Below are 15,153 nucleotides of genomic sequence, written 5' to 3'. Positions count from 1 at the left end.
TGACCGCCGTGACCGCCAAGGGCCGCCAAGGACCGCCCAGGCCGATTTTGAACGATTTTGACCAATTTCCGCCAAGCACCCTAATCGTAATCGGTTTAAGGCCGCCAATGTCGATTTCTGCAACACTGATATATATATATATATATATATATATATATATATATATATATATATATATATAGTGTAGGAATCCAAGGGTCATGTGTAAACCCTAATCTCTACACTTGGCTTGTAATGGGTTAACACATTATGGATTCTTACATAAGCTTAGCCCATTACTATACCACCATGGACTATTAGCCCAACATATATATATATATATATATATATATATATATATATATATATATATATATCATTGATTTACATAATCAGCCCCTATATATTTAGTTAGTCTCTTTTGATCACTAAATTTATTCCAAATTAATTCTTGACCAATACTAATTAAATAATATGATTCCTTTATTATATTATACTTATAATATATTAATGAATCATAGGTAACCTCTTTCACAAATGTTCATCCTTTTCGTTTGTTTTGGTGAATGCAAACCAAAATGGACCATGCTACTCTCGGTTCAAGTACATACCAATTATAGTTATGGACTTAGACACCTTATCCAACAGTCTCCCACTTGGATAAGTCTAATAACTATAACTGCACGTACGACTTCAGAACCCACTAGCAATCGTAGCTTTTAAAAGCCATTGTCGAGCTATGACACACTATTTTAGATAAGGGAGCATATAATCCTCTGTTCTTCAAGATATTGTGCTGACAAATACATGGAACATAGTCATACTTATTGTCCAGCAGTTTGTTTCCCGATTTCTGATTTGTTTGACATAGAACTTAATCGAACACATCAATTGAGTTCTGACTGGGCCCGACACATAAGTAAAAAAAATCATCGAGGGGCCCAAGATATTGCTTTTAATCCTCCAAGGATTAAAAGGAACAGATAAGCTTCGAATCATATGCTTGTACTAACTACTCGTTAAATCATACACAATAACACGTTTTATAGCATCAAGTTACTGATGCGGTTTCACACTATCAATGTACAACGAACTCATTGTCAATAACTCACATCTCTTGGTTTGAAGACTATATGATATTATCGTCTCACAATCACTCGTGATAAATTCCATGAAGTGATTCAAGTGAGCGTGGGTTTAATCCAATACTCATACCTTATGAGCACTCATGAATGTTGTAGCAAGCTTTGCTATGCCTAAATACTTTAGACAATCTACAAGCCAAATTCATGACAGTCTTGCCTCAATACCTACTTCCAAAGTATGATCGACTATGGATAGTTTGAATAATTTAATTATTCTGGAAGTTAAAACATGAAAAATGAAACAATAGTAAATAATTGACACAAGATAGTAACTTTACTTATAAATTAACCACCTTTTATTTAATCATCAAATGTCAATTACATTTTATCTATTACAAGTTTCTAAACAACTATCTAATCATTGAAACTTATATCGTCTTTCAGCCCAATGCTCCTTACATGCTGCAAGTGCTTAACCTTACTCAGTCCCTTCGTAAGGGGATCAGCTGGGTTCTCCTCTGACGATACCCTCTTTGCCACGAGGAGTCCTTTTTCTATTCGGTGTATTATGAAGTGATATTTTCTATTGATGTGCCTGGATCTGCCATGATCCCTTGGTTCCTTGGCTAAGGCGAGCGCACTCTCGCTGTCATAGAAAATCTCCATAGGCTCCTTTATAGCTGGTACAACTCCAAGGTCTCCGATGAAGTTCTTCAGCCATATCGCCTCCTTCGCTGCTTTGCTTGCTACTATGTACTCTGATTCACACGTTGAATCAACTATAGTCTCCTGTTTAGAACTTTTCCAAGTTATTGCTCCTCCATTCAGGATGAAAGATGGCATCACTATACCCTGTCACTCTCAAGTCATCACTTCCACCGAGGGTAAGGACCCAATCCTTAGTCCTCCGTAGGTGCTTAAGAATGTTCTTTACCGTAGTCTAGTGAGCTTTACCAGGATTCCCTTGATATCTACTGACCATGCTCAAAGCAAAGGCCACATCAGGGCAAGTACAAGTCATAACATACATGATCGAGCCAACTGCAGAAGCATATGGTACTCAAATCATTTCTGTTATCTCAGCCTCTGTACTCCGAATTTGAGTCTTACTCAGTTTGGTATTGCTTTGGATATGTAAGTCACCTTTCTTAGAATCCTCCATGTTGAACCGTTTCAACACCTTATCCAAGTAGGTACTTTGACTAAGTACAATTAGTCTTTTACTCCTGTTTCTCAATATCCTTATCCCTAGAATATAGGCAGCCTGCTCAAGGTCCTTCATAGCGAAACACTTCCTAAACTAGGACTTAACCTCCTGCAAGGTTGGGATGTCATTTCCTATGAGAAGTATGTCATCCACATAAGACACCAGAAAACTAACTATACTCCCACTAGCTTTGACATATACACATGACTCATCCTCGCTTCTCGAAAATCCAAACTCTTTGACTTTCTCATCGAAACAAAGATTCCATCTGTGAAATGCTTGTTTCAATCCATAAATGGATTTATCAAGCTTACACACTCTATTAGGGCACTTTGCATTGAAAAAACCCTTTAGCTGACTCATGTAAACATCTTCAGCCAACTTCCCATTAAGGAAAGCGGTTTTGACATCCATTTTCCAAATTTCATAATCATGAAATGCAGCAGTGGCTAGCATAACCATAATAGATTTAATCTTGGCTACTGGTGAGAAGGTCTCATCATAATCAACTCCATAAGTTTAAGTAAAGCCCTTCGTAACTCGTCTCACCTTATATGTGTGTACTTTCCCATCCATGTCGGTCTTCTTCTTGAAGATCCATTTGCACCCACCTGTCTTACGATTTGGTACATTGTCAACCAAGTTCCAAACTTGATTGTCATACATGGATTGAATCTCACTGTCTATCGCCGCTTTCCATTTTGCAGACTCGGGGCCTGCCATGTCTTCCTTGTAGTTGTTAGGTTCATCCAAATTTACCGGTGTGCTATCATTGATAAACGTATCACCATCTGTAGGAATATGGAATCCATATAACATAGGTGGAACACTAACTCTACTGGAACGCCTCAGAGGTACGGACTTATCAACTGGTTCAACAGGAGTTTCCTCCTCAGGTTGAGCACTAGTGTTTGAGGTTCCTTCATCACTTAACTCTTGAAGCTTTTCATGGTCAATTTGCCTCCCACTGTCTTCTTGTCATATGAGTTCTCTCTCTCTCTCTCTCTCTCTCAGAAAACCCCTCTCCTCGCAACGAAGACAACATTGTCACTCGGTTTGTAGAAGAGATATCCAAATGACTTCTGTGCGCAACCAATGAAAATACAACGCTCACTACAAGGTTCGAGCTTGTTGTGAGTCTTACACCTCATGAAAGCCTTGCAACCCCAAACCTTAATGTGTGCTAACGAGGGAACCTTCTCAGTCCACATCTCGTGAGGTGTTTTGGCAACCTTCTTAGTAGGGACTATATTAAGGATATGGGAGGCAGTCTCTAAGGCATACCCCCAGAATGAGATAGGTAACGAAGCTCGACTCATCATGGAACGAACCATGTCCAACAAGGTTCGATTTCACCTCTTAGCCACACCATTAAGCTGACATCCTGCAAGTATTTGGGGCAGCTTCGCTTCCAATGCCCTTGATCATGATAATAGAAACACTCTTCTTCTTTTGGCTTGGTAAAGGGATTAGCAGAACCAGCTTTGGTCCCACTAGAAGAGGATCCATCATGAGACTTTCCCTTATGGCTCTTAGAAGGAGCCTTCTTCTTCTTCCCTTTCCCATGTCCAATTGCCATGACTGGGGCAGCATCATTAGGAGTAGGAGTAGATACACCAGATTTTCCTTTTAGACTACTTTCAGCAGTTCTCAAAAGGCATTGAAGCTTGCTAATAGTGACCCCCTCTTTGTTCATATGATAAGTCATACAAAACTGATCTTAACAAGGAAGCAATGAGTGTAGGATAATATCAATGGCCAACTCTTCATCGAAGTTCAGATTCAACTTCAGCAAGCGGTCCACAAACCTTTGCATTTTCTACAAGTGGGCCGTGATGGACTCTCCATCCTTCATATTTGTTGTAATCATGGAGGCAATGATTTCATACCTTTCCAGACGAGCACTTTGATGGTATCTTTCTATCAAATCTTAGTGCATCTCGAAAGGGTAGTAGTCCACATAGGACTTTTGAAGTTCAGCTGTCATAGTGGCAAACATGATACAAGACACCTTTATGGCATCCTTCTCATGTGCCCTATACTTAGCAACCTCTTCAGGAGTAGGAGTGATCTCATCTATCTCCTTAAGCTCTTTTTCGAGGACATGTTACCTGTCCTCGTAGCGAGTAACCATCCTAATGTTCCGAATCTAGCCATTGAAGTTCGAATCATCAAAGATGACCCTCCCATACAAGTTCATGAGGGAGAAAGAGCCCAAAGGGTTTGATCCAGAACAATGTTGGAAGACACCTGAAAGGGAATGACAAAGTTTAGATTAGATAAGAATCCTTAATATAACACCCAAATGAAATATTAAGGCTAGGACCCAACACAATATTATACCATTCGGAAGAGGATTGCCGTAATCCAATTGTAAAATATTTGAAGGTAGGTAAATGAGGATTTACCAATTTCCACCATAAAGAAAAACAAAATTGAATATTAAGTTTTAATTGGATTGAAATTCATAGATTCTTTTGAGATTCATTGAACTTTTCAATGGCACGTATTGGGGGAGTAATCCCCGAATCAGTACTGTCTATGCGATTTAGGCGATAATCCTTAGGAAAAGTCCTTCGGAACAAACATATAAGGAAATGCAATGTAAGGCGATGAGAGGTAAATACGATGTAGGAGATGACCCTTAGGGTAAATCTTTAGGGAAGAATAAATAAAGAAAATAGGGATGGGTAATCGGGTTAATTGTTTGACATGAAATATGTGAAGAAACGAATTAACTATATTATTGTGTGTCAAAAACCCTATGTATTTACCAGGTTTCCTAACCTGACCCACTCAGTTTATTGTATCACAGGTAGCGATATTAAAGATACATTCTGCTAAGGGATTCAAGGAGATATAAATCATTAGTGTAAATTAATATAAGGTCTGTTTATGCTTATGTTTCTATGTTGACGATGACATCCTAATGTTTTAATATAAATAAAATAAATTTCTTTGAAAATGCTTTGATAATATCATTATCATGTTTTCTGAGAACAAATTCCGCAATATTATTCTTCAAAAAAATATACTTTGATTTTAATTTAAATGATAAACAAATCGGTATTTTCTGACCGAAAAAATGGGGGCGTCACAAAATACAAAATGAATTATAAATGTAACGACAACAATACCTTAAAATTTATTTATGGAATAAGTGGATTTTTCTTTGGCTTAACAATTACCAAATCATTCTCAAATCCATAAACCTCACCCGTACTGAACACAAATCAACATAAAAACAAATACACAATCCCTTATGAAGCACAATTAAAATCAATATAAGTATTTACCTTTTATCCAATGTTGAATGAATAGGTACTTGTACGTCACACTTGAATTGTTGATCCAGGCTATATTCAGTACACTTAACAATAGCAATATCCTCACCGGATATGTAAACAAAATGACATCAAGATAACCACCGACTCAATAGAACAATTATAATCAGTAAAAAATTGTGTATCTATTTTCCATTGTTAAATGAATAGTGATCGTGCTAAGAAAGAATTGTTCAACACTTCTTAAAGTACATAAAAACATCTTATATAGACACACGAGATAGCAGTTCAACCTGAAAGTCAGAAGAACATGGAAGGTTAAATAATTGCTTGACGACTTAAACAATCTCCAAAAACTGACAAACTTACCAATCCTGATAGAAAATAGGCCATGTGTTATCAATCGTGATGGAGGTTGAAGAAGGAAGGACGTAGAGAAGGAGTTTAACTACTTCAGTAGACGTAGAAGGAGGTTAAAGAATGAACGTGAGGAAGTAATTGAACTATTGATACGGAAGATACCTGAATTCTCTCAACTGCCGCTAATATAGATCTATTTGATTTTGGTCGGGTTTAACGCATAAAATCCTTGTACAATACGTTGAGGATGAAAAAACCCATACAAATTTTTTTTTTCTCTCTCTCTCTCTCTCTCAATATATATATATATATATATATATATATATATATATATATATATATATATATATATATATATATATATATCATGTAGTAACCTAAATATTGGTAGGAACCATGAGAATAATTTTTGGCCCTAAGATTGAAAAAATAAATTCCCAAGATTTGATTTATTTATCGTCAGAATCTCAGAAGATGATACAACATTATGATAATTAATTGCGAGATTTGGGTAATTTTCAGCGAAGATTAAATGCTTGGAGAGTACAAAAGTCAAACAATAAAAGGAAAAAAAAGAAAAAAAGAAATATAAATTCAACCCTCTCCCTGCGCGCGGCATGTGTCCCAACTAACACCCTTCCCCTTTTGCGCCAATTGTCCAACCCTTATTGATTTTTTTTCATTTGCTTAGTTTTTCGTCCATAACTTTTTTTTTCTTTGAAAAAAATTCAAAAAAAAAAACCAAAGTTCTTAGAATTTAATTAACTAAAAAATGAATCAGAAAACTTTAAAATAAAAATATATTTTTTAAATTTTTAATAGTTATAAAAAATCTCAAAAAAAGTTCTTAAACATTTAAGGAATACTTCTACTCATTATACTAATGAGTTTGTAAAATGAATTTTTAAAAAATAAGATGTTATAGATACCAAACTTGATTTTAAAAGATTATTTAAAAAAAGCGTTAAATATAAATGGAATGATCAAAAGTATATATGATTCATAAAACTTTTGATTCAAACATGTTGATCAACAACACCAACAAAATATATATATATATATATATATATATATATATATATATATATATATATGTGTGTGTGTGTGTGTGTGTGTGTGTAAAGGTTCAAATAAGAACAAAAAAAGATTAAGAGCTATGAGAACCACTTTTGTCTATCAATATCAAAAAAAAAGAATGACATTTGTAACGCTCCATTTCTCAGGTATTGATTTAATGTGTGAGTGTCACAATTAGGAATTTTGATGCCTTGTAACTACAACACTTATATCAATTATGAATCAACAATATGAAAGCATGTATGATGCTTATTCAATAACAACAAAACTTCATCAAATACTTCATTCAAGCACTACAAATAGTCAACAAAGAATTGGAATCCTTTGAAATTCCGGTTTAAGTCCATTCTGGACTAGGATTTCCTTATTGGACCTAATGGACCAATGAGCTTCCAATTTAACTATCTTGGACCTAGAACTCTCAAATGGGCCCTAATTGGACCCATAAACATGAAATTTAATATTTTTGGGCCTTATGAGCCCAAAATACACTAGATTAACTTTAATGGGCGTTATTGGGTCACAACCAAATTAGATTAGCCCTAATGAGTCATAAAAATTATACTTTGATTTATTTGGGCCAAGCAATCTTCTAACTTAATCATAAAATGGGCTTAAGCATACAAGGCCCAAATTTTCTCTTTTTCCCTCTCCATTTTCGGCCCAACCCACAAAAGAAAGAGAGTTGACTTTTCCGATGCCACCTCACATTTATCCATAGGTTTTCCATGCATCCATCTCATGTTTTCGTGCAAGTCAACTCAAAGATCTCTCTTCTCTTCTCTTTCTTTTGCTGCCGGCCGAACACAACACAAACACACACACATCTCACTCAAAACTCTCTTAAAGAAACTCTCTCCACTCTTCACCAATTTTTCGAGATTAAGGAAGCTTTCAAGAAGATTTAACCCACAAAATTCATCATCCAAGGAAAGATATTGCTTGGATCCATAATCTAGCTACTTCATTTCATCAAAAATCTCTTCTAAATCTATTCAATCTTGTGAGCTTGCATCTTAGAAGCCTCTAAATTCGAGATCATCCAAGAAAGCTTACTAGGATCGAAACTTTCTTCATTTCTCTCTTCAAAACCGAAACTACAACTCAAGGTGAGCTTCATACCCCTCTCTTTTAGGTTTTCATGTGTTTTATGGGGGAGAATACAAGAAAATGTGTAGATCTATATGTATATGTGTGTTATGTGTGATTTTTATGCATGTATGTGTATATTTATGTGTTTTTGTGATAAATATGTAACTAAAAAGGGGTGAATCTCGAGATCTATGATATGAGAAGAGAAACAAACATAATCTAAGTTATTCTACACTAAACAAGTCAAGAATAATAACCTATAAGATTATGATAAACATATTTCAACACAAAAATCCATTTTTGGGCCTAAAATGTCAAATATACAAAACTAGGGTTAAAAATGGTCAATTCACGGTTTCTTACGGGCCATAAGAGTCAAAACAGTTTCCATAACGGTTTTTCTGAATAATAAAAATTTCAAAGGACTTGAAATGTAAATTTTTAGCTGAATGGGCTAATTTTGGGCTTTTTGGCCCAATAAGCCTAAAATTGCGAAAAATGACAAATTAAGGGGCTGAAATGAAACTTTCTTCAAAAAAGGGGACAAATAGTGTAATAAAACTGTTTCAAGGGTCAAAATGCTTTTCACTATCAAAAAGGACCAAAAATGTAAAGTTTTTGGATTTTGGGCCAAAACTGTTAAAGTTGCGAAAAATGGGGTTTTAACCGAGAAATACTAATCTGTAAGGGCTGAATCTGTTAACAAAATAAATTTTGGGTTAAAACGGTCTTTTTAACAAGTTTATGATGCCAAAGTGTCAAGAAAATATTTTAAGGATTAAAAATGAAAATTCTTTTAAATAAAGGACTAAAATTGTTACTTTATAAAAAGAAAGGTAGTAAAAAGAGGTCAAACTTCTACTTTTAAACAAATTAATTCATTAAGTCAAAATACAAAATTCACGACTACCGACAAAATGGAAAACGAATACACATTCAACTCCAAATATCGTTATAAACGAATTGATTCGGTCTCGAATCAATACAAAACAACAATCGTTAAATCAAACACTTCAATAGATACGCGATAACTATGATGAGTAAATCTACAAACTTTGGGTTGAGAGTTTCAAACCATGCTTGATGGATCTTGCAAGTCCATCAAAATGATCTTTAGGCCCAAAGGGATAACGCTTATGTGTTATTGGGCCTCCTATGATCCAATTACGTGTAAAAGGACTTTCAATAGCTCTTATGTGCTATTGGGCCCTAGCGGCCCATTAGTAAGGCTAGTAAGGTCAAAGTAATCAAATGCGAGTTGGACCATCGTGTCTTTCGCATTCCCGATAGCCTTAGGTACTTACGATAGTAGTAGGACATAGTGTTCCTCTTCTCTTCGTTCGGTAAGGCTTATGAAAATCAAAGTAGACGAAATTAGGACGATATAAAATGTGGAGTAATCAATATTCATTCGTTACGACAATACAAAAATCAGTAATCACGGATACCTGCCAGTATAGGAAAACATCGGGTTTTCCGGGGAATTCAATACTACTCGCTCGAAATGTTTATAACCATAATACAAAATACCCTTCATATATACATGTTTTTGAAATCATTTATGCATCAACTTATGGATCTGCACACTTTGATAAACAAAAGTCTTTTCAGAAAATATCGGATTTTCTGGGTTTTACAAACTACACAAATCATTTTATCACAACATTGCTTATGACCTCACCAACATTTCATATGTTGACGCTTTTCCAAAATAACTTGTATTCTCAGGTAACAGGTAAGCGGAAGGGTAATATGAAGTAATGTTAGGATGTTATGTTGTTAAAATCACTTAAGCAATTTATGTTATGAATGTGTAACGTTAAAACAATGTATTTAATGTGAACAATTCCAGTTGTAATATATTGATGCATGGTGACGTTTATGTTATGATTCATGTATATTCATTGTGATGATACTCAATTAAAGTCACGCAAGCCCTCGGACGTTTCCGCCGTCTGGTTCAGGGGTGTAACAGGTTCGTATCAGAGCACTGTTTATAGTGAACTAGCATATCTAACCACACATTGATATGCAACTATAAACCAAAGAGGGACTAACAAAACTCTGAACAAAACAAAACAAATAAAAACACAACTATAAAACATCTTCGCCTGTGTGAATTAGGAAACAGAATATAATACCAAACCAAACAAGATAATGCTATCGTCTCGGGTAAGTTGGGACCGCTCATGGTTTTATCAAGGAGAGGATGTAGCCTGATCAACTACATTTCCTCCAAGGTACAACTATCACTTGTCCCGAGGAAATCGCGATGGTAGGAAGACCTAAAACATACCCCTTTATCACCAAAAAGAGAACATCAACTCAATCTATACAATAATTAAAACATCTTAGGAATAATACTAGCATGTTTATACACCCCCGCAGACAGCATGGCTGGTTTCCATCACCCCGGAGATCCTTATTTCCCTAATCAGGGGAATAATGGATGGTTGGAAGAGTCTGAAGAGGAACCCGAGGAAGACCCCGAGGAGGAATCCGAAGGGGAACTTGAGGCGGAAGCCGAAGGCAGACCTCGGAGCCAGAGGTAGACCAGGAAGAGGAGGAAGCCGAAGGAGGTGTCGAGGAGGAACCCAACGGAGTCGAAGATTATGATTCGTACGCAGAGTCCGAAGTCATCAACCTCCCTTATCCGGTTAGGGTGCCTGCTTATCGGGTAGGCCCACTGGTCCTACACCCCCCCTGGGGTATCGACCTTTGGAGGTGGAGCAGACAGCAGGGACAACGACCCCCGTTCGGCATGTCACGCGAGTTCTACGACCTGAGGAAAGGAGGACCTGACGATCATGCTCTTCCGGTCATGGTGAGACGATTGCAGAACACTGGCGACCTAGCTCAGAGCACCGCCGATCAGATGCACCAGATGCGGACTAGGGTCGAGTGTGCAGAGTAGGAAATGCGAGAGGTTATCCGAGAGTTCCACATGAGGCAGGCGATGCGAGAGGCTCGACTCCAAGATGCGGAACGACAAGTGGCTCGTCTTCAGGGAGCGTCCACTTCCTCAACACCACCCCCTGGCGCACCTCTCCATGATTAGGACTAGCCATATCTATCCTTAGTATTAGGCTTATGTGATCTATGCTATGTATCATTGACTCTATGTTTAAGTGATTACACTACTCATAGAGTCGTTATGCTGCCGAATTTGCACCACTTATGTATATGCTCTTTTGAGCAAAATTTTCATGTATGAAAAATGCGGATAGTATTAATGAAAAGTTTTATGTGTTCTATTGTGATGTTGTAATCTGCTATGTGTTATATATCCATGATTGTATGCTAATTTGTGAAATTGCTTAAGTTCGTGCCACACACCTTGTTTATAGGATCACAATCTCACAAAACCATAGGCACTCAATATCTTTCCGTTCCATGACAGAAAGATGCCTCAACGGCCAACTCGCAGTAACCCTGGGCCAACCCCACCAGAAGTTGACTCAACTGCATTCCATGCAGCTGTGTCTACTGTGGTCACCGTAGCAATGGCACAGATTCAACAAGGGAACAATGGAGGAGTCAATGGACAAGGGGATGGAAGTTCGAACAACGGAATCAATCAAGGACCTACCAAAACATGCTCCTACAAAGATTTCACCAATGCCAAGCCGCGAACCTTTAATGGCACGGGTGGAGTGATAGCCCTGAAAAGGTGGATTGAGAAGGTGGAATCAGTGTTCGAAATGTGTGAATGCCCCGAGGAGGTGAAAGTGAAGTTTTCCGCGTGCACGTTCGTCGACCAGGCCCTCACCTGGTGGAATGGACATATAGAAGCCATAACTCTATGCCATGGACGGAGCTGAAATGTCACACCCCAAAACCAAGAACGGCGGAAACGTTCTGGGGCGGAGGACGTCATGTAAAGTATCACAACACAGTAAATGTAAATAAGCAAACAACATCATCCATTGCATTAAATATATAATTTTAATACAAGAGTGTTCTGTACAGTTTTAGACACCAAAATATAATGTAAATCAAAATAATAATATGATGAGTCTTGAATGCGCTCCATCTTCTCAAAAGCTGGCCTCGGTACCTGTCTACTGATGACCTGAGAATACAAGTTATTTTGAAAGAGTTTATCAGCATTAAGCTGGTAAGTTCATAAGTATTTTAGTGTCGGTGTTTGTTATCAAAATCGTTTGGACGTGTCTCAAGTATAAGTTCGTAAAATGTATGTAAGTGTTTGTAAAAGTTTGAATCTCTCAGAAAATCCTATATTTTCTATTAAAGTAACCTTCTACCAAGGCTTAACTGTTTTGTATGCTCGTTTGTTGTAAAAGTGTGTAATTTACCAAGTGTAACTATCATTTAATAAAATATAGTTTGTACATTAAATGTTTAAGTGAGGTTATCACTAAAAATATGTAATGGGTAAATCAATGTAGTACTGTAGTTCTGTTTTATAGAAACTACTGTTGTACTAACTACCTTAAACCGGATTTATATTAAGGTAATATGTGATAATTGCACCATGCTATCGACTGGTAACAACGACATACGAATGGTCGTAATAATGGAATGACGTTTGGCACCCGCAGACCTGCAGGTCCCGCTGTAGCTAGCAGCAAGGTGTAGGATAGTCAATCCAGTATAGATCTATACGCAAACTCACGCTCTCCCTACAAGAGAATTCTGGCTACAACTCGGGACATGACATTTAAGGCATGCTCCGATACAGTGGATCACATTTGTTAACGTATTCTCGTATATGTAATGTAATGTTTCTAGTTCTAGTATAGTTGTATATGTTCTCGTAGTATAGTTGTATATATATGATCCTGCGTTACCTCGATGGTAACTAACTAGTGATGTGTCTAGTACGTATGAAATATGGGAGTACTTTTATGTCTATATATGTATATTTGATATATAATTAATATTGAAACGACCTTCGGATGGTCACCCGAAATCCCACCAGACCACATCCAAATCGAGGAAAAGGAAATAGGGCGGATGGCCTTCCTAAGCCCTTTAAACATTATTTGTATATCTATACATATATGGGCATGCAATTAATAAGAAGTAAAAGCATAAATAAGAATTTATAAGACATTTGAACCATAAATATTATTTCAAGAAAAGATCGACTTGATGTCAATCTATAAAACAATTTGAAGGCATAAGTTTGATAAAACAGTTTAAGTAATTGGAACATTTGTTTGAATCACAGTTGTAAATAAGTTTGAAAAGTATAAGAGTTTGTAAAACATTTCAAAGTAAAGCAGTTTGATAAACAGTTTGAACAGTGATAGAATCATTGGTTTCCTAGTTATTAATCACATGTGATTAAATGCAATCACATGTGATTGAAACAATAACTTCAAGTGTTTGACTTGTATCCCCACCATAAAGTATTTAAAACATTTAAAATCATTTCAAAGGTTGATTAAAGGGGTATGAACTCACTTGTGGTGAGCTGTTTGAATTTCAGTGTCGGATACCGCGCTAGGTGGCAAACAGAGACTTGTTTACACGCACGAGCCTAGTTATCATATAATAAGCATATATATAACTAATTAGCCAAATAATAACTTAATAAAATAAGTTGGGACACTTAGGAACATGAAAACACTTTGTATAAATGTTATAGGTCCTAAGGGTTGCATCTAAGTCGATACGGGACAAGGCAAAGGGGTTTGAAGCACCAAATGACCTTGTATAATAGTTCACCACCCAACAAACCCCACCTTTGGAGTTTACGGCCGTGAACCCATGAGTTTACGGTCGTGAACTCCTCACTTGGTGGTTTTGGGTGTTTTGAAGTGCTATCTTAATCCTAGAATTAGCCTAGCATTGTTGGAATAATCCTTGAAGTAGTTTAAGGCCCTAGAATGCTCCATAGAGTAGTTTACGGCCTAAAGACCATTTCCCCTAGAGTTTACGGCCGTAAACTCCTATGGGGTGTTGGTTTTAATTCTTTTAAGTCACTTGCACATGTAGGATAGCTTCTATGTTTTTATCTAAGGCTAAAGGGGACATTAGGCACACATTTGTGCCTTTACTTGGAGTTTACGGCCCAAGTGATGTTCCTTGGCCGTAAACTCCCTTTTAGGGATGATTTTTGTTTCATTTACTCCCCATTCAAGTTACAAGTATCAAAGGGTAATAGTCTCAAAGCCTTAGGGGTGTTTAGGGCATCCTTAGCCCTTGAAAAAGGGGTTTACGGCCCAAGAGCATATCTTGGCCGTAAACTCCTAGAACTTTATGATTTTGAAGTGTTTTGGTGCCCAAATTAGCTACAAGCATTAGAGGGTAATTGTCCTAAGCCTTAAGGTGTGATTTAGGGCTCACTTTTGGCCCTTGGAAATGGTGTTTACGGTCCAAGAACTCTTGGGCCGTAAACTCCAATTGCTTGTTGTTCTTTGATGATTTCTAGCCTCTAATGATTATACACTAAGTCCTTAACTAGTTGTCTAACAAGGAAACGGGACTAGGTAGCCTTAAAGCTCCATTTTGGAGTTTACTCCCCAAGAACGTTCTTGGGCGGTAAACTCCCGGATCTTGCATTTTAGACATGTAATCTATGTTATAAAGCATAAAACAAGTAATAAAACACATTTAGGAAAGTAGACTCACAATCTGGGATGAGGACCCGAAGATCCGTCAGAGAGAAAATGGCTTTTCTCTAGTTGGATTTGTGAATAATGAATTAATTAATTCAGAAATCTATTTATAGTCCTGAAATATTTTGGCAGAAAATATTTTTATTCCGGAGATTGGACTATGACATTATGAAACTTAGAATGTTCAAATTTCACCAATCCAGGAGCATCCACTCTCCTGATATCTCCTGAACATAAACCCTAATGTACACAAACTTGTTACGAAAAACCTGAAAATCACTGAAACTGGACTGGCTTCTATTGAATAGATATTGTTCGTACAAATGGAAATTTCGGGTTGTCACATCATCCCCCCGTTAGAAGGAATTTTGTCCCGAAATTAGAATTTAAGCAAATAAGAAGTTACAATTAATTAAGTGAAAAGATGAGGGTATTTCTGTTTCATCTGATCCTCGCGCTCCCAAGTGAATTCCGGTCCTCGC

The sequence above is a fragment of the Lactuca serriola genome, chromosome 7 (genome assembly GCF_051521515.1).
Source record: "Lactuca serriola cultivar US96UC23 chromosome 7, Lser_US96UC23_V15, whole genome shotgun sequence".
In the NCBI taxonomy this organism is placed as follows: domain Eukaryota; kingdom Viridiplantae; phylum Streptophyta; class Magnoliopsida; order Asterales; family Asteraceae; genus Lactuca; species Lactuca serriola.
The sequence above is the reverse complement of the archived record's forward strand: the minus strand, read 5'-3'. Positions refer to the sequence as shown.